Source organism: Mustela erminea, chromosome 9 (genome assembly GCF_009829155.1).
Source record: "Mustela erminea isolate mMusErm1 chromosome 9, mMusErm1.Pri, whole genome shotgun sequence".
In the NCBI taxonomy this organism is placed as follows: Eukaryota; Metazoa; Chordata; class Mammalia; order Carnivora; family Mustelidae; genus Mustela; species Mustela erminea.
In genome coordinates, this window is record NC_045622.1 from 88,800,055 (window position 1) to 88,821,248 (window position 21,194).

The following is a 21,194-nucleotide window of genomic DNA, read 5'->3' on the forward strand; positions in this document are numbered from 1 at the left end:
AAGAAGAGAGCAAATGCTTTTAGGTCTTATACTTTTCTCAGATGAAATGAAATCCCGTTCTCTCCATGAATTCTTGAACAGGAAGGGTGCATTTATGGGCTGTACTTAATCTCTGAATCTCGCTGTACATAGAATGGTCCTAGGCAGAGCTTTTCTTATACTAGTAAATACCATTAACATGCGCATGAAATCATTTACGTGTCTGACTCTGATCTCTGTAGATATTGCTGACACTTCCCTCTGGTTGTGGTCACATAAACCAGGAGAGCCAGTTTCTCCACCTGACCATACTACTGACTTGGAGTAACTGAATCGTTCCCCTCACTATCTTCATCATTTAATGTAGCCCCTTCACCTCATTTCAATTCCAGGATGCAAATTAACTCAGTGGCTTCTGGTTAGACTCTGATATTTGCCAAGGGGTCCTCCAGTTCCAGGCAGCACTGGTTGTCTCTGAGCGAAAATATCTGGTGATGGCAGAGGAAAAGAGAGGGAAGAACAAACCCAAAGTGCTATTGAGAATTATTAGCATAATCTTATATTCACATCCTTGTCTCTTGGAATCCAAAGAGAACCGCAACACATCTCTGTGAACTTTCCTTCTCTTGTAGCAGGTACCTTGACCTTACAACTGTTTTAAATATTAATATTTAATTGGCAAAGCACGCCCAGATAGATATTATAGCAAAATTAAAGGACTAAGAAGATTCTTCCACCTTTGTTAAATACCAAAAAGTAAATGTTTTGTTGATGGGCAGAAACTGGGGAAAGCTTGTAAGTACCCACCTATTGTTGGAAATATTCTTAGGGTGGGTCTCTCAGAATTCTTGTTTTTTCTCCAGCCATTTTCTCATTTCTGCCCCTCTCTCTTTGCCAGATAATAGTGGATTCTATACTGTATTTGTCTTTTTTTATATAACTTATTAAAATAGTACACTTATAAATATATTCATTCTGTGTGTGTATCTATGAAACTTTTTCTGGGAATTTCATTATTGTATTGCTATAAAAATGCTATATTTGGTTGGTGAAATATATTTTATAACACATAAAAATTATGATTTCTTATGTATTTTGTCACTAGTCATATATAGTCACCTGCTTAATACACATAAAAGATTTAAATCCATTTTCTTTAGATTTTCTTAATTTTTATTTTTTTTACTTTTTTAAAGATTTTATTTATTTTATTTAACAGACAGAGATTACAAGTAGGCAGAGAGGCAGACAGAGAAAGAGAGGGGGAAGCAGGCTCCCTGCTGAGCAAAGAGCCCGATGCGGGGCTCGATCCCAGGACCCTGGGATCATGACCTGAGCCGAAGGCAGAGGCTTTAACCCACTGAGCCACCCAGGCGCCCCATTTTCTTTAGATTTTCAGTTCAATAAGTATTCCACAAAAAATGATGCTAGCTTATATTATTTAAATCATTTTTATTATCTTATTGAATTGTCCAGAACTAGCCCAAGATTTGTGAAAAGGTAGTGATTACATCATGCATTTTCTTCTCTTCCTTCGTATCTTTGCAAATGCTTCTAGTTAATTTCGCTGTTAAAAACAATAGTGTTATTTGTTCAAAATACCCTTTGTGTTAGCTTTTAACATTTTTACATTCTTACAGCACTCCTGTAGCTCCCAGCATCTCTTTAAATACCTCCAGTATTCTTTTTAAACAATTATTCTCTGATTTTCTATTTGTCTTTGAGTTCAGTGAGAACAAAGTCTGCATCACTCCAGCTAATCATAATTGTATCACCAACTTAGCATATGGTTATGTTGGTTGACTGACAGAATTAATAAAGAAACATAATTAAAATGTAATTCATTTATTCATTTTGCTCTTGCAAAAAATTCCTCTTAACTGGGTTTACAGCCTAGATATGTAGTAATTAGACTAAAACATCCCAGAAATTGGTACATCTTTGCCAGCATTCTTAGTTTTCTGGGCTTTCGTGGTTAAGACTCTACACAGAGTTTTCTCAGGCATTTCAAAAGGAAGTTGAGAAAAGACAACTAACTGGGCATCATCACAAACTAGAAGAAAACGTTAAAATCTTGTAACTGTGTAAGTTGATGGATGTGAACTGGACTTATTGTGGTGGTCTTTTTGCTATACAGATATCAAATTATTATGTTGTACACATGAAGCTAATAATAATAACCAATAATGTTATGCCCACTATACCTCAATTAAGAAAAAAATAGAAGTTATCCATAGGAAAAGTAACCATGAAAGAAAACAAAACCTCAAACAAATGTTATTTCTTTTTAATTCTCATCATCTTACTGAAGATAAATTGATATAACCAACTCTATGCTCAAAATCATTGATTCTTTCTTCCAATATATTTAAAATATATTCCATCCACTGACCAACTATTTTGTGATGAGGCTAAATGCCAGCCAAGCATGCAAGGTTATTTTATATGAGTACATTCTTGTCCTGTCAGATATAACAGACTTATGGAATGAGTCTTTAATATAAAACAATGAGATATCTCATAAGACAATGAGATAACTTGTCTGTGCATGCTGTTTCGTTCATCAAAATATTGGAACTCTCAGACAATGTTAGTTTGTTTTGGTTTGTTCCGAGTTTGAACCCCTATGGTGATTCTTGAAACTTGACTTAGAATATACTGATCATTGATCCTAAAACTTCATATCTCATTGACAGTGTATTTCAGATCAGGTCTAAATTAAATTGTAGCATTTTGCACTATTACTGTGACAAGCCCTACATCTTTCTTCTTGACCTTTGTGCAATAATAAAATATCCTGTCTCCCTGACACTTTCACTTTTATAGCTTTCTCTTCTTTTAGCTCCTTAGGGCACTTTTCCAGACCACCTCAAGTTTCCAAATAGAATTGCATGATTTGGGCATAATAGCACCTGACAGCAGTAGAGAAACAGTCTTTCTTAAGGAATTTATGGATTTTTCAGAATGCTATCTGGGATGCCACCTCTGCCCACATCACTGATTCATGAGTTCATCTTTAGCAAGACAGCCACAGAATTACTTTTCTGCAGAGAACTGATAACTTCTTGGGGGAGAAGAGGGTTAGCCCGTCACCGGGTGAATATCACACGACACAAAGCCCAAATGCTATAACGCCATAAAAAGTCATCAAGTATTTTACAAAATGAGGTTCTTGCTGCTTGGATTCCATCAGGCAGCAATTTTTACTCTGATTACCTAAAGTCGCTTCATCTGTCTCTCAGCATTTCCCTGCCTGTAGCTTATGACATTTCCTCTAAAAGGGATTTGATGTTCTGTCAATTTTCCCATTGTTTATGGCACTGTTTTGTGCACATAGTATCTTAAAACAAACAAAAAACCTGAACAACAAAAACAATGTCAATTCATCTTTGCCTCTGTAGAATTTCCTAAGGTCTATAAAACCTTCTGGCAAATGATGACATTAGAACAGTTTCAGATCTGTGTTTGTGCCTCATACTTTTATAAACTCTATTTTTACCAAAACTCTTAAAAAAATAGTTTCTTTTTTGTTTAGAACTTGAGTTACAGGTAGCAACAATTCTTCCTGACATTTGTATTTCTACTCAGTCTTAATTCTTGACATGGGTCAACTCGTTTGTGATAGCTAAAATACACTACGGAGAGTAATGGACAACTAGTATAAAAATGGAGAAATTTGCTATGTTCCATATAGAATGAGGATAATTTGGTCTGTCTAGAAAGCAATTAAGATAAAAGTAGAATGGTTACTACTTCATGGGGATCTTCTAGAACCTGATCCTGCAAAGGAACTTCCAGGGAGATTTTCAGGAATGAGAATCTTGGATCCCACTTTCAACCTACTGGATCAGAACCTACATTGCACTAAAGTTCCCAGATGATTTGAATGCATATTAAAGTTTGAAGTTTGAGAAATACTGTTCCAGAAATCATAATGGACTTTAGCTATTTTGTTTTCTGTGATCCTCTATACAGCATTTCAATGTACATAAGTATTTTTGATCCCACTGTAAAGATTAAAAATTTGGCTCAGAAATTTTAAGTCAGTCAAAAATTTCTCATCACACAGCAAGTAAATTAGGAAAAAGTGAGGGAAAGGATTTATCAGAATTTGAACCTGGATATATCTGACCAAACAACCTGTTCTTCACTTTTTTTTTTTTTTTTTTTTTTTTTTTTTTTAAATACATGAACCTTTGTTAAATCTGATGTAAGTGCTGTCAGAATTTTTGGATGTCTTCAGGAGATTAATCTGAAGCTTATATAACATAACTGGAAAAACTGAGAAACTTTTGACTTCCTCCAATGAGTCATAACTTTGATAAGAAAGTTATATAATATAGAACTAATGCCACTAGCACTAAAATGTGTTCAACAGAATTTAGAACTAGTATGTCCTACAAACTTCAAGTGTGTAAATATGATTTCATGCTTTCATTTATTTGCTACTCAAGGCAATACTAATGAAGGTAGTTTTCCTAAAATACCATGGTAAAGGCTCAATTAGAATAAGTAAGGATTTCAGTAATCAAATTAAATAAGTATATGGGAAAAAAGTATGGAAAGATTAATGCCAAGCTGAAGCATCTCCTCATTTCTTTGTAAAGAATATAAAAATGCTTTAAAACTTGCAGACTGTTACTACATGCTGGGATGTGGAGCACTGTAAAATATTTTAACATGAAATAAAATAACATAAAATCTTTCAGAAAATAGGCAAGAAAGTCTATGCTCATGACTAATGCAATAATTATGCTGATTGTTAAGGCAAGGCAGAAAACTAAAGGCGTGATCTGCAGGTACCACTCAACATAAGAGTGAATTACTAATGTAGGGAGTATATATTAGCAAATGAACAATCAGGTGATCTAAGAAAGATTTGAGTAAAAGTTTCAGGTAACAGCTGTAGTTTGAATGTGAAAATATTTTGATTTCCAGGATATCTTGGAGTTGTTTATTAGGACAACCAAAACACTCTCAAAAATAAGAGCTGCATTCCTCCTTTTTTTATTAGCGATTTCTCATTAAAAAGTGGCAGAGCTAGTTATAGAAACAACAACAACAACAAAACAAACAAAAACAAAAAACCCTCAGAAACAATGAACTCTGGGGGATTCAATACAGATTCCATGATTTTCAATTTCTTGTGAGATGCACAAAAAAGATGAGTCTTCAGTTCTAAACATTTGTCTTTTTTACACTTTTTTTTGGTAAAACATGGCCAAAATTATTCATTTTTTAAAAATATTTTATTTATTTATTTGACAGAGATCACAAGTAGGCAGAGAGTCAGGCAGAGAGAGAGGAGGAAGCAGGCTCCCTGCTGAGCAGATAGCCTGATGCGGGACTCCATCCCAGGACTCTGAGGTCATGACCTGAGCGGAAGGCAGAGGCTTAACCCACGGAGCCACTCAGGCGCTCCTCATCTTTCTATAATAAAGCCATGGCTTCATCTCAGTATTTTATGTATAAATAGTAAGGTTTCATTCTTTCCTTTTCGATGATGAATAGTAAGATGTTTTGTTCTTTGATGAGCAGTCTTTATCAATGACTTAACATTTCATTTCTTTTTTTTTTTTAAGATTTTATTTATTTATTTGACAGAAATCACAAGTAGACGGAGAGGCAGGCAGAGAGAGAGAGGGAAGCAGGCTCCCTGCTGAGCAGAGAGCCCGATGCGGAACTCAATCCCAGGACCCTGAGATCATGACCTGAGCCGAAGGCAGCGGCTTAACCCACTGAGCCACCCAGGCGCCCCAACATTTCATTTCTAAGAACCCATTGGAGCTGATTATCAAGGAATCCATTGAATTTGCTTCTGGGATGTCTGTGAGAAGCATTCTTGTATAACACTGATGACATTGTATTATTTATATATTAATTAAATGTCAAAAAGAGGCTGTTTTGATATCTTGGTTGGGACTGAAGTGTCCAAATTAAATAGAGTTAAATATCAATATGCCTTATTTTAAAGTAGACATGGTTGACTACTAATGAGGCCTTGCCCTCAGGGTGACTCTTAGCTTGCCAGATCTCTGACCCTTCACCCAGACTGAAGCCAAACATGGTGGTGGGAAAGAGGGGACAAGACTGAGTATGAGGAAGACCCATGTGGAGGATTTCTTGGGAGAGAATTATTAGTAATTGTCAGGTTTTCCCTTCTCTGTTAAGATGGGAACATGTAGTCCATCTTAAGCCAAGGAATGGATCTTTAAGATACCTATTTAGAAAGCTTTTCATGTGTTATCTAGAGTGTAGAGGGAAGTAAAACAAGTTTATGTCTTTTACTTAGAAAAGTCCAAAGGGGAAAGGCTTGTTGTGACTGACCTGCACATTTACTGATAGTCCTGAGGCAATGTAAATGGGGTTTTTTTGCCCAGAGTGGACTTCACGAAAGGTGAACAAAGATGCATTTTCATGAAGGGACTCTCAACAAGAGTTCTGTCTGGGGGATCCCCAACTGAATAAATCTGCATGAGATGTAGGGCTAGGAACAACATGGAATGGAGGAGTCGTACGTTAGGCTGAATCATTTCAGATACTTTAGTTGTTGTTATTTGTTTTGTTTTGTTTTTGTTTTTTGTTTTTCCAGATAATTTAGTTTTAACCCATTTCAAACAATGCGAAATCGATGGGAAAGGTCTCTGCTAGACAGTTTCAAAGATTGGGGCTTAGTGGAATCATTTCATGGAAAAAAAGAGAATTGTAAGACAGTGACTGCTTAAAACAAAAGAAAACATTGTCTGGTTAAAGTCATTAGATGTGAATGACAATCAGTTGATATTCATTCCCATTCACAGGGGCAGAGGAGGAACTAGTTTCTCAGAATAAGCCTTAATTCAAATAAAGTTCATCAGAAAACCATGGAACTATTTTACCGCAAGTAATAATTTATTCCAAAAGGAAGTGGAGAATTAAAACTCTCCCAGACAAGATTTGGGCTGGGAATCATTTTTCTTCCATCCAGAGATCATATCCTCCAACACCTAAAAAGAATGTCATGGGAGAGTCCATGCTGGGACTACAGGTGTAAGAGTATTTTACTCAGGGTGTGAGTGTGAATGGTGGCTGAAGGAGGTGGAGAAGGGCCAGCAGGTAGGCATTTTTCAAAACCAGCCAATGCCAATAGCAGATTAACCATATCTACAGTCTCTTTTTTTGCATCCTCCATAATACCTGCCCTTTGTGAAGAAGCAAAACTGAGGACCACCTAGTGAGTAGGAGAGGAGTAGAGGCTGCTGTGAAGTGAGGAAACCCATGTTGAAGAAAATAAAACTGTTTTCCTCATTTTGCTCCTTTTTAATTGGGGCCTTAAAACTCAACAATCCAGGGATGCCTGGGTGGCTCAGTGGGTTAAGCTTCTGCCTTCGGCTCAGGTCATGGTCTCAGAGTCATGGGATCGAGCCCCGCATCGGGCTCCCTGCAGGGAGCCTGCTTCCTCCCCCTCCCCACCCCTGCCTGCCTCTCTGCCTACTTGTGATCTCTGTCTGTCAAATAAATAAATAAAATCTTAAAAAAAAACGATAATCCAGTTATACACATAAAGCACAAAGCATGAAGAATTGTCACACTTAGAGGACCCAAATTATATAATTTTTATGAAATATGAGAAACATGATTAACCAATCATACTTTAAATATTTCTTTGTTGTTGTTGTTGTTGTTTTTTCTTTCCTTCTTTTCTTTTTTAAAAGACATTTACCTACAATGTTTTATATGCTAGGCAATTTTCTAAGTGCTTTACAAATGTTAACTGATTTAGTGATTAATAGATCTTTTTTGCATGGTAAAATCAAATTCTGAGGGACTTTTCCTGTGTACGTCTCTCATTTTAAATTTATTGCAAAGAAATTAGAATAAAATATGACTTAAACAAAGACACACACACACACAAGTTTATGCTACTACTGTCACTATTTGCATTTTCACAAGCACAAAAATACCTTTGCAAAACCACTGTACCTAATGCTTTAATTTGGGGTAATAGTCAATTATGCAAAAAACCTAGGGAAGTTCAGTTTATAGTAGAAATTCACTTCTCTAGGGATTAAAAATATGCAAATAGCAATTTCTTAGGACAAAATTATACTTGAAATACTTGGATCCTTTTTAACATTTTTCTAAAATTCCAAGTAAGTCTATGCATGGCTGCTGGTTGATGAGAGTCAAAACATCTATAAATTTTATGCCCTGATGATCATTAGGAAGATCATGTATAAAAATAGTGGAGTTGAAAGCAATTTATTAAGTTGTGTAAATTGTGAAAACAGCTAAACCTTTAAGCCCAGCCCAAATCATTTGGATAACTAAAGAAACCTTTCTCTGCTCAGAAACTGTATTTAAAATATAAAGGCTGATTCATGTGAATAATACACATTCCATTCTCATCAAAAGATACACAAAATAAAACTTGCTAAATTTGAAACATGTAAAATTTGTAAGTGAGCTCTTTTAAAGTGGCAATTAAGTGAACATTTTCTATATTTTTAACAGCTTAATTGAAATATAATTGATATATTATAAATTACTTTATATATGTATACATATCAAAACATCAAATTATAAAATATACATTCATATGTAACTTATAAGCATATAAATACATAAATATATAACTCATCAGATATATAATACATAAAATATGTACTATAAAGATTAATATAAATATATGAATAAACACATTCATATATTCAAATTAATAAACATTTAAAATAATACAAATATATAAATAAATCTAAAATATATAAATATATATAACCTATCAAATATAGGCACGCATGTGTATATATATTTTTTTAAGATTTAATTTATTTGTTTGCTAGAGATTACAAGTAGGCAGAGAGGCAGGCAGAGAGAGAGGAGGAAGCAGGCTCCCTGCTGAGCAGAGAGCCCAATGCAGGGCTCGATCCCAGGACCCGGAGATCATGACCTGAGCTGAAGCATGTGGAATAATATAGTATTAAATGGATAGACTAGAATTTGTCTATCTGCTCATCTATGATGACCATTTGGGTTATATCCAGTTGTTGGCTATTACAAATAAAGCTGCCAAGAATATTTGTGTACTAGTCTACATGAATGTATAGATTTTTTTCATGTGCATAAAACTAGGGGTACAGTGTCTGGATCATATGATCAAGGTATTTTTAACTTTTTAAACTTTTTATTTTGAAATAATTTTAGGCTTAAAAAGAGTTACAAAGATGGCACTAAGAATTCTAGTACATCCATAACCCAATATTCCTTGATGTCAACATCTTATACAACGTATGCTTAACTTTTTTTTTTTTTTTCATTTTAACTAGACTTTACTGTTAGAGCATTTTAGCTTCACAGCAAAATTAAACATAAAGTACAGAGAGATCCCATGTAGTCCCTGCCCCCAAACATGCAAAGCTTCCCTATCAACATCTCTCACCAGGGTGGGGCTTTTATTACAATCAATGAAACTATTGACACATGAAAATATTGACATATCATAATCTCCCCAAATCTATAGTTTATATTAGGGTTCACTTTTGGTATTGTACACTCTGTGGGTTTGGACAGATATATAATGACATGTACTTGCTATTTATAGTATCATATACAAGAATTTCCCTGTCCTAAAAAATCCTCCATGCTTTGCCTGATCATTCTCCCTACTCTGTAACTCCTAATCTTTTTAATGTTTTCATAGTTTTGCCTTTTGTAGAATGTCATATAGCTGGAATAAGACAGTATGTAGCATTTTTAAATTGACTTCCTTCACTTAACAATATGCATTTAAGATTCTACCATATATTTTCAAGGCTTATTAGCCCATTTATTTTCAGAGATGAGTGATATTCCATGTTTTGATGTACCACAATTTATCCATTTACCTACTGATTATCAGTTGCTTCCAAGTTTAAGAACAAAGACAGAGAAGGGCACCTGGGTGGCTCAGTGGGTTAAGCCTCTGCCTTTGGCTCAGGTCATGATCTCAGGGTCCTGGGTCTCAAGTCCAGCATCAGGCTCTCTGCTTGGTGGGGAGCCTGCTTCCCCTCTCTCTCTCTGCCTGTCTCTCTGCCTACTTGAGATCTCTCTTTCTTTCTGTCAAATAAATAAATTAAAGTCTTAAAAAAAAAAAAAGAACAAATACATAGAAAACAAGACAAAGGCTAGATTTCAAAAACTAACACAGGAAGTCATAAAGGAAGTGAAATTTCTTATAAATAGGATGTTCAAGCTAAATTTAGATGACTTATTTAATAGAGGTGTTGAAGAAGAGGAGGTAATAATAGTAACATCTTTGAGCATTTTATATGTGCTAGCCTCTGTTGAAAGTACTTTGCAAATCTCATTTAACCTTCACAGCATTCTTACAAAGAGGATGATGTCAGGAAAATATACTGACTCTTCTGTGGACCAGGCGTTTAACTAATTGTTTTATATATTATCCATAATTCTTATAACAGCACTCATGGCAGCTGGATTATTATTCTCATTTTTTAAGTGAGAAAAGTGAGACAGAGAAATTTAAGAACTTCCTCATTGGCATATGCCCAGTGAGATTGGGACCAGGATTGACTAGCACACAGTCTCCCCAAGCTCTAACTCTCCATCACCTACCACACCAACACTCTGAATGCTTTTTCCTTCCCATAGTGGCTCAGTTTTAAAATTTATTTGAACACATTTATTGAGTAATCTACCATGTAGAATGTGCCTTCTAAGGATAGATTATGTATTTTCTGGAGAAGCCCAAAGCACACTTAACGTGGCAGGGATGCAAAATCCCACCCTTAAAGAAGCATTCTTAACTTTGTTTAATCCAATGTTTTTAATCTCTATTTTTCCAAGGATGCTACTTTGTCTACAGTATCTATTAATATGACATAAATATAGGAGGTAAAATAGAGGAGGTGCATATTTGAGGAAGCAGATAAGAGTTGGTAGCACTTTTAGTTCAGGACAAGATGTAATTCTATCTGGGGTCCCATCTGCTCCTCAGAGGGCCTCCCTCCAAGTATTTAAGTCCCCTCTGGTGCCTGGGGTTTACTGGGGCCGGCAGTGTAGTCTGGGCAGAGACAAGACCCCTTTGGACCCTAGTGCCCACTCACCTCCTTCAGTGTGCTTTTTGACCCTTTAAATCCCTTGCCGTAAGTCACATTGACTAAGTGTGTTGAGGAAATATAGGACTTGTATCTGTGAGTGTTGTCTCAGGACCTCAAGGGTGGTCTGATGGGTCAGCATAGTACTGCTTTCATGGGATCACATGAGGCTGGCCCTCCACAGTGGTGCTGATCTGCTGATGTGGGGTGATGTTCACCGCTATCACACTTGGGATGAGTTCAAGGTTCTGGACTATGATGTCCCTGACTTCACATGCATGAATGAGCTGGTGTGTTAGCTCTCACCTATTTGTGTTCTGATCACAGTGTCGTCTCTAGTTTATAAAAGCCAAACCTAGTCCAAAGGCAGGTATCCTGCACACTGTGTGTCTCTTGCTGTTGGTATGCAGGGCAGTCACTCCAAACCCTTGATAGGGGTCATGTATCAAATTCCTGTGAGGTTGTGGAACCTGCTCTGAGGGTAAACCCTGATCGTTACACCAAAGGTCTTCTGAGTCCTAGATATTTCCTCTTGTTGGATCAGTGCAGTGATGGTGTTTTCTCTTACATTAGTCTTAAGCCCAGCCAGAAATGGTAGACACAGGATATGGGCATATGGAATGGCTCTGTCTGCTCATGTCCATACATAGAAGGTGACTGTGTCATCAGTATGGGGGTGGGCTTGGAACACAGGTGTGTACAGCGTGCTGTAGTGGGAGTTTTGTATTATAGCAGTCCTGTTTCCATTTTGGTATACTCTAGCCGGGATTGGATGTTTTGTTGAAATGTGAGGCTCTTGTTCAACCTGAAACCCCCATTGCCCCCTCCCCCACTTTTTTTTACTTAAAACATTTTAATGATAATTTAGATGGAGGTTGTTTGTCAGTTAATGTTGGTTCCAATCCTTCAAACTGTTCCTATCTGCTTTATAACATTCACTGTACGAACCCTTCTTCAGGCTGGGGTGGGGGGTGGTGACAGTTTAGTTATGTCCTCAAGATAAAGTCTTAGTGAAACAATGAATAAATGTTCTTTAGTTATAAAAAAAAAAAAAGAAAAAGAAATCATGTTGTTGAAATGCAGTGATTATGGCCTAAAGGGTCCAAGAAGGGGCATTGCTGAAAGGCATGCTCTTTTAGATTTATATGATAAAATTCCAAACAGCAAATTTAACATGACTAGAAAATGATTTTTCATTCCTCTTCTCTTGCATACTCTGGGTGACGTATGTGCTTCTGTTCAGTCTCAACAAAGCGCAGTTTGAAACTTCTAGAGTTATCAGAAACTCGCTTTCCTAGACAAATGATGCCGTGTCATGAGTCTCACATTAAATAAATGTGTACTTAGGCAACTACAGAGGTGAAAGATCTCTGTTGTTTCAACAGAAAGAAGTGCTAAAAAGCCAAGGTATTGTGTGAAATGAGCACATTTATGCCTTTTTCCCCATGGCCATGGGTAAATTATGAGCTAGAAATAATACATATGATAATAAAGAACACAAAGAGATACTTTCTGGCCCCGAACAGTAAGAGATGGTGCTCGGAATCCATGAAGAATCTTCCAATGCACTTAATCAGGCAGTAAACAATTACATTAGCACCACTTCTTTACCCATTTTTCTAAATCTCCATTGATAGATTATTAAACCTCATATGGACCAGTGTATTTTGGAATAACTTTTTAAAATCAAATTGTTTATAGAGCAATTAGGCCCTGAAAAAAATCTTTGATCCAGGGTCCTGCATACTGTAGAGGTGACCTTGATAAAATTTCCAATGCTCTGAACTATTTAGGCAAAAAATATTTCATGTCTATCTCTTCACACTGCTTATCCGCAAGAAATACTAAGACATGTATTAAGTTTAGTGATCTCTTGTTCATTAAGACATCCTTTCTAACTTCAAATGGCAGATTTGCATTTATGCTTTCATATATATCTCCCACTGAACAACTATCTTTGCCTTTCAGTAACTCTTAGGAACTTTGTATCATATATTTAAGCAACATATCCTGCCTGTCTGCTTCATGATAAGGACAGTTAGGCGTATGCACATTTGTTGTCCTATTTTGCTTAAAGTCAAGAGTCAAATTTGCAGAAACTTACATGGAGAGCTTATGCTAAACAGATTGCTTATGCCTATTTGAGTTATTCATGTTTCATCTGGTTTTTGACTAGACTCAGTCAGGAGCTTCCAATCTGTGATTCCTGTAACCTAATACTTGCCCCACCTCCCCCAGACTGCTGGTCACTTTCCTGTGAAACCAGTAGCACTTGCACACATTTTTTTTTTTTTAAGATTTTATTTATTTGACAGAGAGATCACAAGTAGGCAGAGAGGCAGGAGTGGGGGGGAGCAGGCTCCCGCTGAGCAGAGAGCCCGATGCGGAGCTCGATCCCAGGACCCCGGGATCATGACCTGAGCTGAAGGCAGAGGCTTTAACCCACTGAGCCACCCAGGCGCCCCTGCACACATTTTTCATTATAGCATTCATGGGGTTGCAGGGAACATACTTGCTCTTTGTCTGCCTCCATTTATTCTTATCAGATTTTCTAAGAAATGGAAGCTCACCTTTTTAGAATGCTAACCTTTTTAGAATGGGTACCTAATATGGTCCTTGGCTCATGAAAGTACTCAACTGTATTGTCTTCTTGGTTTAATAAGAAATGTGGTTCCAAGTTTGACATTACTTCACACAGAATTGTTCATGTGAGCTAAACATGTGGACAAGTAGGATCTTTAAGAACACAGGAGGAAATTTAATGCAGATTTGAGATTTCTACATTACTGGGAAAAAATTAGGATGAAAACTAACAGGGAAGAAACCAATTGCTACCTGATTTTAGATCCGAGGGCAACTGCCTTTAAACCTGAGTCCATCAGTATATAATGTTTCCTAGGGTAGTTTTTGTCCAGCAAGCCCACAGGATTTGGCCCAGTCTACTACGAGGATGTTGCTTTGACATTAAGAATATCTGGTGTATTAGAAACTTCAGATCATTTCTAGTCTACCTCACTTTGTGCTTCTTAGATGATACTGGAAAGTGAAACATGGGGTACTAGTAAAAATAACGTCTAACATTTTTAGGTTTGCTTCTTAAATGCCGGTCATGGTGATAAGATGTAATGTCACTCAATCATCATGACAACCTTATGATAGGTGCTAGAGAACCCTTGTTTAATCGGTGAGGAGACCACAGCACAGGGCTATGTCATACTGCTGATTGCTCATGGGGTCGGTAATTCAACCTCTGGTGCTCTGAGTTCTGGATTTAGGATCCTAAGGCCTGGATTTTAGTCTCAATTCTATCCTGACTCTTTTTGTGAGTTTTAACAAGTTGTTTATACTTTCTGAACCTCATATTTCTCATTGATAAAATTAAAAGCATATTATCTGCTTCCTAACTCTTCCATGAGAATCAAATGAGATTTAACATCAAATAGCTATGTAAACCTTAAAGCACTGTACAGATCATAGTGTTACTGTTAATCCCCATCAGACTCCCTTGAGCTACCCACAGTTTTCTGAAGGACTATCAGACCCATTACATATGTATTCTCTCTATCATTTTCTAAGGGGAAATTATAATACTTTTATATGTTAGACATTTCCTTCCAAGCATTACATAGCATGTAATTTTTCAGAATGGATTTGAAACACTCTCCTTCTCTTCCCCACCACATGGTAATTCTCTCCTTTTAGTTAGATTAATCTGTTTTACATAATAGAACTAGATTACAAATATTCCGCTTAAACATACCATAAAGTCCACAGTCATTAACAGAATCTGGAAAAAGTAGAAAACAAAGTAATACTAGACACCATTTAAATGTTAATATTAATATAAAATTTTTAGAAAAAAGAAAAAGTTGCCTTTTCCCCTTTTCCCATCCTGGCAGACTTTTAAAATCATCTCTGTGAATCAAGAAGCAATGTGTTTACAGTTGGAATTCTGTTTCTCTAGGATCTTGTTCTGCGTAAAGTTAAATGTTTCATACTTGTCCATCTTTACCAAATAATAATAACAACCAGAATTTACAGAGAATCGGTGTTGTGTTGAATGCTGTGTGATGCATTTCAAATTTATTTCCTCATTGAGTTGTCACCGTAATGCTTCAAAGTGGGTGTTATTCTTATTTTAGAGATCAGGGGATGGAGGCTCAGAGAAGGGAGAGGACTTTTCCAACTTGACAGAGCTTTCAATTAACCATTTTTCACACCTAGGTTTTTACTCTAAAATCAGTATTCACTTGCATGTTTGACTAATGAATCATGTTTCATAATATTCTACCACTAATGTCTAAGGTAGCTTTTCATGGGATAGAAGAATGAGTTCTAAGGATATGTCAGAATTTCCTTCCCTTTTAAGGCTGCATGATATTCCACAGCATTGGAATGCTGATCCGTCATCAATTGGTAGACCCTGGGGTTGTTTCTACATTTTACTGTTTTGAGCATGGGTGTACAAGTATCTTTCTAAGAGCTTGCTTTTCATTTCTTTTGGGTACCTACCCAGTAGTGGAATTGCAAAATCAATGGTAATTCTATTTTTAAGTTTTTGAGGAACTGTTCCTCTGATCAGAAGCAATAATTGGCCATCAGAGCACAGATCTCTAAAATCTGGAGGATAGTTCTTGCAAGCTGCCTGCGGGCTGCTCCAGGAACAGGTACACAGCTGCCTCATGGGGCAGAGGATAAGGGGCAGGTAGCTGCTACTCTGCTAAGAGCTGAAATTGCCTGAGAGTTGAAATTGACTAACATTAGCCACAGTTTACCATCTAGTTCTTTCCCTGGATGTTGCCAGCCTTCAATAAACTCCAGAGTTACAAAATAGATCAGACAGATTGTGCTAGTGAAGTGGTTGTCTGGGTAAAGAGAAAATTCTCCCTTCCTGCTCTACCATCTCCCCCAAATCTCCATCCTAGTTTTTTTTTATGGTCAATTCCTTCTTAACAGGTTGTCAGTCTGAGGTTTAAACTAATTTGTCATCAGAAGTGCCTCTGGATGACCTTTCTCAGCTGTCAGTGTTTTCTCTCTGTTTCATTTGCACGTAGTCCTAAAATGAGAAAAAAAAAAAAATTCAAATTCTCTAGTTTTCAAATCAATAAGAAGCCCTGTCTTAGCAACATGTTTCTTATATGTCATGTATCTACCAGTCATAAAATAACCTATATCAGTTATAACCAGTGACAAACTAATTCTTTTGATCCAAGTGTTAGAAAGAAACCACCCACTTGCCTGCCAATACAGGCCAGTTTCTTGGTTATGAATAAACAAATTAATTTGAATATATTGAGTAAGGCTAAATATAAAACACATTCTTTTATAAGATATTTAGCTCCTCTGGGATGTAAGAATATAAATAATATAAATTACTTCTAAATATCATTTATCCTCACACCTGAAAGATCTATAGTTCTTTCCCAAGAGGTTTTTTTTTTTTTTTTTTAAGATTCTATTTATTTATTTGACAGAGAGAGACATAGCGAGAGAGGGAACACAAGCAGGGAGAATGGGGGAGGAAGAAGCAGGCTTCTCACTGAGCAGGGAGCTCGATACAGGGCTTGATCTCAGGACCCCTGGATCATGACCTGAGCTGAAGGCAGAGGCTTAACAGCTGAGCCACCCAGGCACCCCCAAGAGTATTATTAACTAATTCATTTTCAAGAAAACCCCCAAACATGTAAGGTTATGAACAGATATTTTGAAATATCTTACTACTGTGTTATATAATCAGCTTTTTAAGCAATATTTTGGAGAATTTTTGAGAACATTCCCTTTCATTCCTCCTCCTCCCCCTCCCCCTCCCCCTCCCCCTCCCCCTCCCCCTCCCCCTCCCCCTCCTCCTCCTCCTCCTCCTCCTCCTCCTCCTCCCCCTTTTGGAAGTCTTCTATGTAGAAAGCCAAGTTATTGATTTTAAATTGTTATGTGTCTAAAATATTTTCCCTCAAGTATTTTGCCCATGAAATGCAATATGATATGTCTGTATTTAACCACTATGCACATTTTCACATCTCACAACTCCAACTGGAATATTGTTTCTCTTGGGGAAAAAAAAAAAAAAACAACAAAAAAAAACCCAAGAAAACATATTGAATGACACAGAAACTAATTGGTTTCTAAGTGAATTATGGTGCTAAAGTGCCCCTTTATGTAAACTATGAAGATAAGCAAAACTTAATTAACATTAGAGCAATTTAATTATGAATTTATAAATATATGTATGTATACCAAAATTATCTACCTGAACATCCACAAATTCTTATTATATTAATATAGTAATATTAGGTTATATTTTATGTATATAGTAGTACTATATTAGTAATATCATAGATGCATAACAATATCTATAATTATATCTATACCTGTATGTCCATCACAATGTCCCTGGATACAGAAAACCATCTTGGGGTTTTCTCTCTGGCTCATTTCTGACAGAAGCTTGAAGTATGATTCAGATCTGTAGCTCTTAATGGCTTTAGTGTGCTAGAGAGTATAGTCACTATTTCTTAGGATGTGGTCTTTCTGATTAGGCTTTGGGTCTAGGGACCAGAAATGTACATTGATAATAAGTCGCATGATTCTTCCTTCTTAATAATTCTGAAATTCAAACCAAGGTTAGCAAATCTTTTTCTGTAAGGTTTCTGTGATATTTATATTAAGGAACAAAAAGCGATGGCATTTCTTTTTCATCTCAGTAAGGTAAATATTGTGATAAGATTGATGTTCATATTTCTGCCTTTCTCAATTAAATTATTGATATAAAATACAACTTTATTCTGAAAATAAGAGCAAGGAGAAATATGTTGAGGTTTAAATCCTCCTACACACAACTGACTCAGAATAGAAATAGGCATCTCACAGGAATAGTTTTAGATGAGAAGTTTTGGAAATGCTGAAATAAACTATTTTCAACATTTATTTTAGTCCCTTTCCAGTGTGTTCTAAATTTCATACGGATAAACCCCTTCAACTAAATTCCCAAGTGAGCCGATAATCAAAGGGGAAGAGAAACTTGATTTGTTTGAGTGTGAAATAATGGGTATTTTATATCTATCATAAGTCATTTTATTTACTACGCTGAAACAAATTTTACTTTTGCATACTCCTAATCAAAAAGGCAAGATAAAAGTCAGAAGAAAGAGCACAGTGGGGTTTTACAGATAGGAGTCAAATCAAAGTTAGAAATAAATATGTAATTTGTTAACTAAAATGTCTGACGGTGTATCTGGGCATGTACGCACAGAGATAAAATAAATTTTGGAAAATGTTGAGAGGGAATGCAGGTGTATGACAGAAGACAACTGGCATAAGGAGAGAAACAAATTCTCATGGTTAACATAGAAAAAGAACGATGACTGACAGCAAATCTGAGAACTATAAGCAGTTGAACAGCTGTTTACAGAGTAAATGACTTTTATCATTTAAATTGGTCTCTTTGAAAAGTATTTTAAGAGAGAAAAATAATATGTAGCAGAAATTCTACTGGCACTTGAATCTGAGAGATCATACATTTGCTCACTTATTTGTTCCATTATTTACTTAATAAACATATACTGAGTATTCCAAATATGTCAATAACTGTTCTAAGTGTACCAGAACAAAGTTGAATGAGAACCAAACTTTATTCTCAGGGAGCAGATAGACATATAAACAGAAAAGTATGATGTGTTGGTTAGATGCAGGGATACAAAAATGTGCAGACGAGACAGTAGAGAATTTATGAAGTAAGTGTTTATGTGTTCAGAGAAAATAATCTTGGAGAACGTTAAAACTGGATTTCCCTAAGCTAAGAGAGAAGAGAAGGGCATTTCATAAAAGGGAGCTTTAATAACACATACGAGTAACAACAGAGATTGTGGAGAACTTCAAAAAGTACACCTAGATGAGGTGGAGAGGGAGAATTGTTAATCTAGAGAGAGAAACTGACCTGTAGGAGGCGCTGTAGGACATGTTTCGGGACGTAGACTTCTGCCCACATGAGAGAAGTCAAAAAAGGGATTTAAAAGGACTCAAGTTTAATGAGAACCCTTTATAAAGAATGTATTTGAAGATGACAGGACTAGAGACAGGTTTGTCAGGAAACTTTTGTTATTCCAAGAAAGACTTAATAAAGGTCTGAATTAGGACAGCAACAATAGCAGTAGTAAATATTAAGGTAAATCAGATGAAGAGTTATTTAAGAGATAAGAAGCCAGACAAGAGGTGAGTGGGGGGCAAGTGAAATTAATATTGGCTATTAAAAAGTATAATTTACAGTTATAAAATAAATAAGTCTTGGGTATAAGTACAGCATAAGGAATATAGTCAATAACATAATAATAATATTGTATGGTGTCTGCCCTTATTGTGATAAGCATTGAGTAATCAATATGTTATACACCTAAAACTAACATAACATTGTATATCAATTATATTTAAATTAAAAAAAAAAGCTGTATGATAGATTTAATGCAATCCAAGGCAAAATCCCAGCAAGCAATTTTATGGTTATTGATACACCAATTCTGAAGTTTATATTGAGAGACTAAAGACCTAGAATAGCCAACAGAATACTGAGGAACAAAGTTGAAAGACTGGCACTACCTGACTTCGAGACTATAAAGTTAAGACCATCAAACCAGGGTGACAGTGGTGGAAGAATTTACACATAGCTCAGTGGAACAGAATATAGTCCCAAAGTAGACCCACTCAATTGCAGTCATCTAACCTTCACAAAGGAACAAAGGCAATTCACTGGAAAAAGGATAGTTTATCCCCTTCTTCTACAATTCGAGAACTTTACCTGATGTGAGCATGCAGGTAAAATTACATTTCTCCGCTCTCCTGGTTTTAATTTTGGTTATGCAATTGGGTCCTAGTGAAAACAACACTACTATAAGTTTTGTGTTTAACTTATTCACAGAACCTTAAAAATAAAAGACCTTTGCTTTCATCTTTTACTTTTTCTCTTACTACCAGCTGCAGGAGGGATGTGCTGTAGGACAATGAAATAGCCATCTTAGGTGCATTGTTGAAAGCCCCGTGTTTAGGAATACAAGACAGTAAGAACAAATGGTCTGGTAACCCTGCCTCATGCAGCTGGCAACATTGTTCCTCAAGGGCTTAAACTTAGACTTTCAAAAGAGAGACAAATACCCTTCTACTTTTCCTCAAGCAACTGTTAAAATCTGGTCCTTATTATAGCAGGTAGAATTTCCATCCTAACCCTTATATTCTACAAAGCTGACATGATCTTTTGGTTTCCACATCTCTGAACTCAGCTCGTCCTGTTCTCCTTGGTCACTCCACCTCAGCCACACTGGTCTCCTTGCTATTTCTAGAATGTATCAGCCATACTTCCAACTTGAGCTTTTTATTCTTCTTATTTTTTAAGATGTATGTATGTATGTATGTATGTATGTATGTATGTATGTATGTATGTATTTGAGAGGGAGAAAGAGTGTGCATAAGCTGCTGAACAGGGAGCCTGACAACGGGGGCTGGGGGGAAGGGGGTCGATCCCAGGACCCTGAAATCATGACCTGAGCCGGAACCAAGAGTCGGCCACTTAACCAACTGAGAAACCCAGGCATCCCCCAACTTCAGTTTTTTAAATTGCTGTTCCCTTTATCTAAAATGTTCTTCCTTAGAAAATACCTGGTAATTGTCTTCATTTTACTCATGTTATTGTCAAAATGTCACCATATCAAATGGTTTCCTCCACAAGTCTTGATCCCTCTGCTCTGCTTTTTTCTTTGATATAAAAATAATTAGCACCTGACAAAGTATTTTTAACTCTTTATTTGTACATTGTATGTACTAAAATCTTAGCACAATGAAGGCAGAGATTTTGTTCAGTTCTTCATTCTATAATCAGAATCTGGAATATGCGAAGTACGTAATGAGAACTCCAGAAGTATTTGTTGAAAAAAAAATGATTGGCTAAAGGAATGAGATAATGCAAGAATATAGCCTCATGAAGGGAGGTTGTGTGGACTGAGAGCAGAGAGAGCTGAGGGCTGAGAGAAGGAATAAGCATGCTCATGAAGAAGCAGTCCTAGACCAAAGGTAACCATTAGGGGAAGCGGTTCCTTGACAATGACAAAAATGAGAACTTCCATAAAAGTGACTTGTAAGTGCATCAGAGAGATGCAGAAG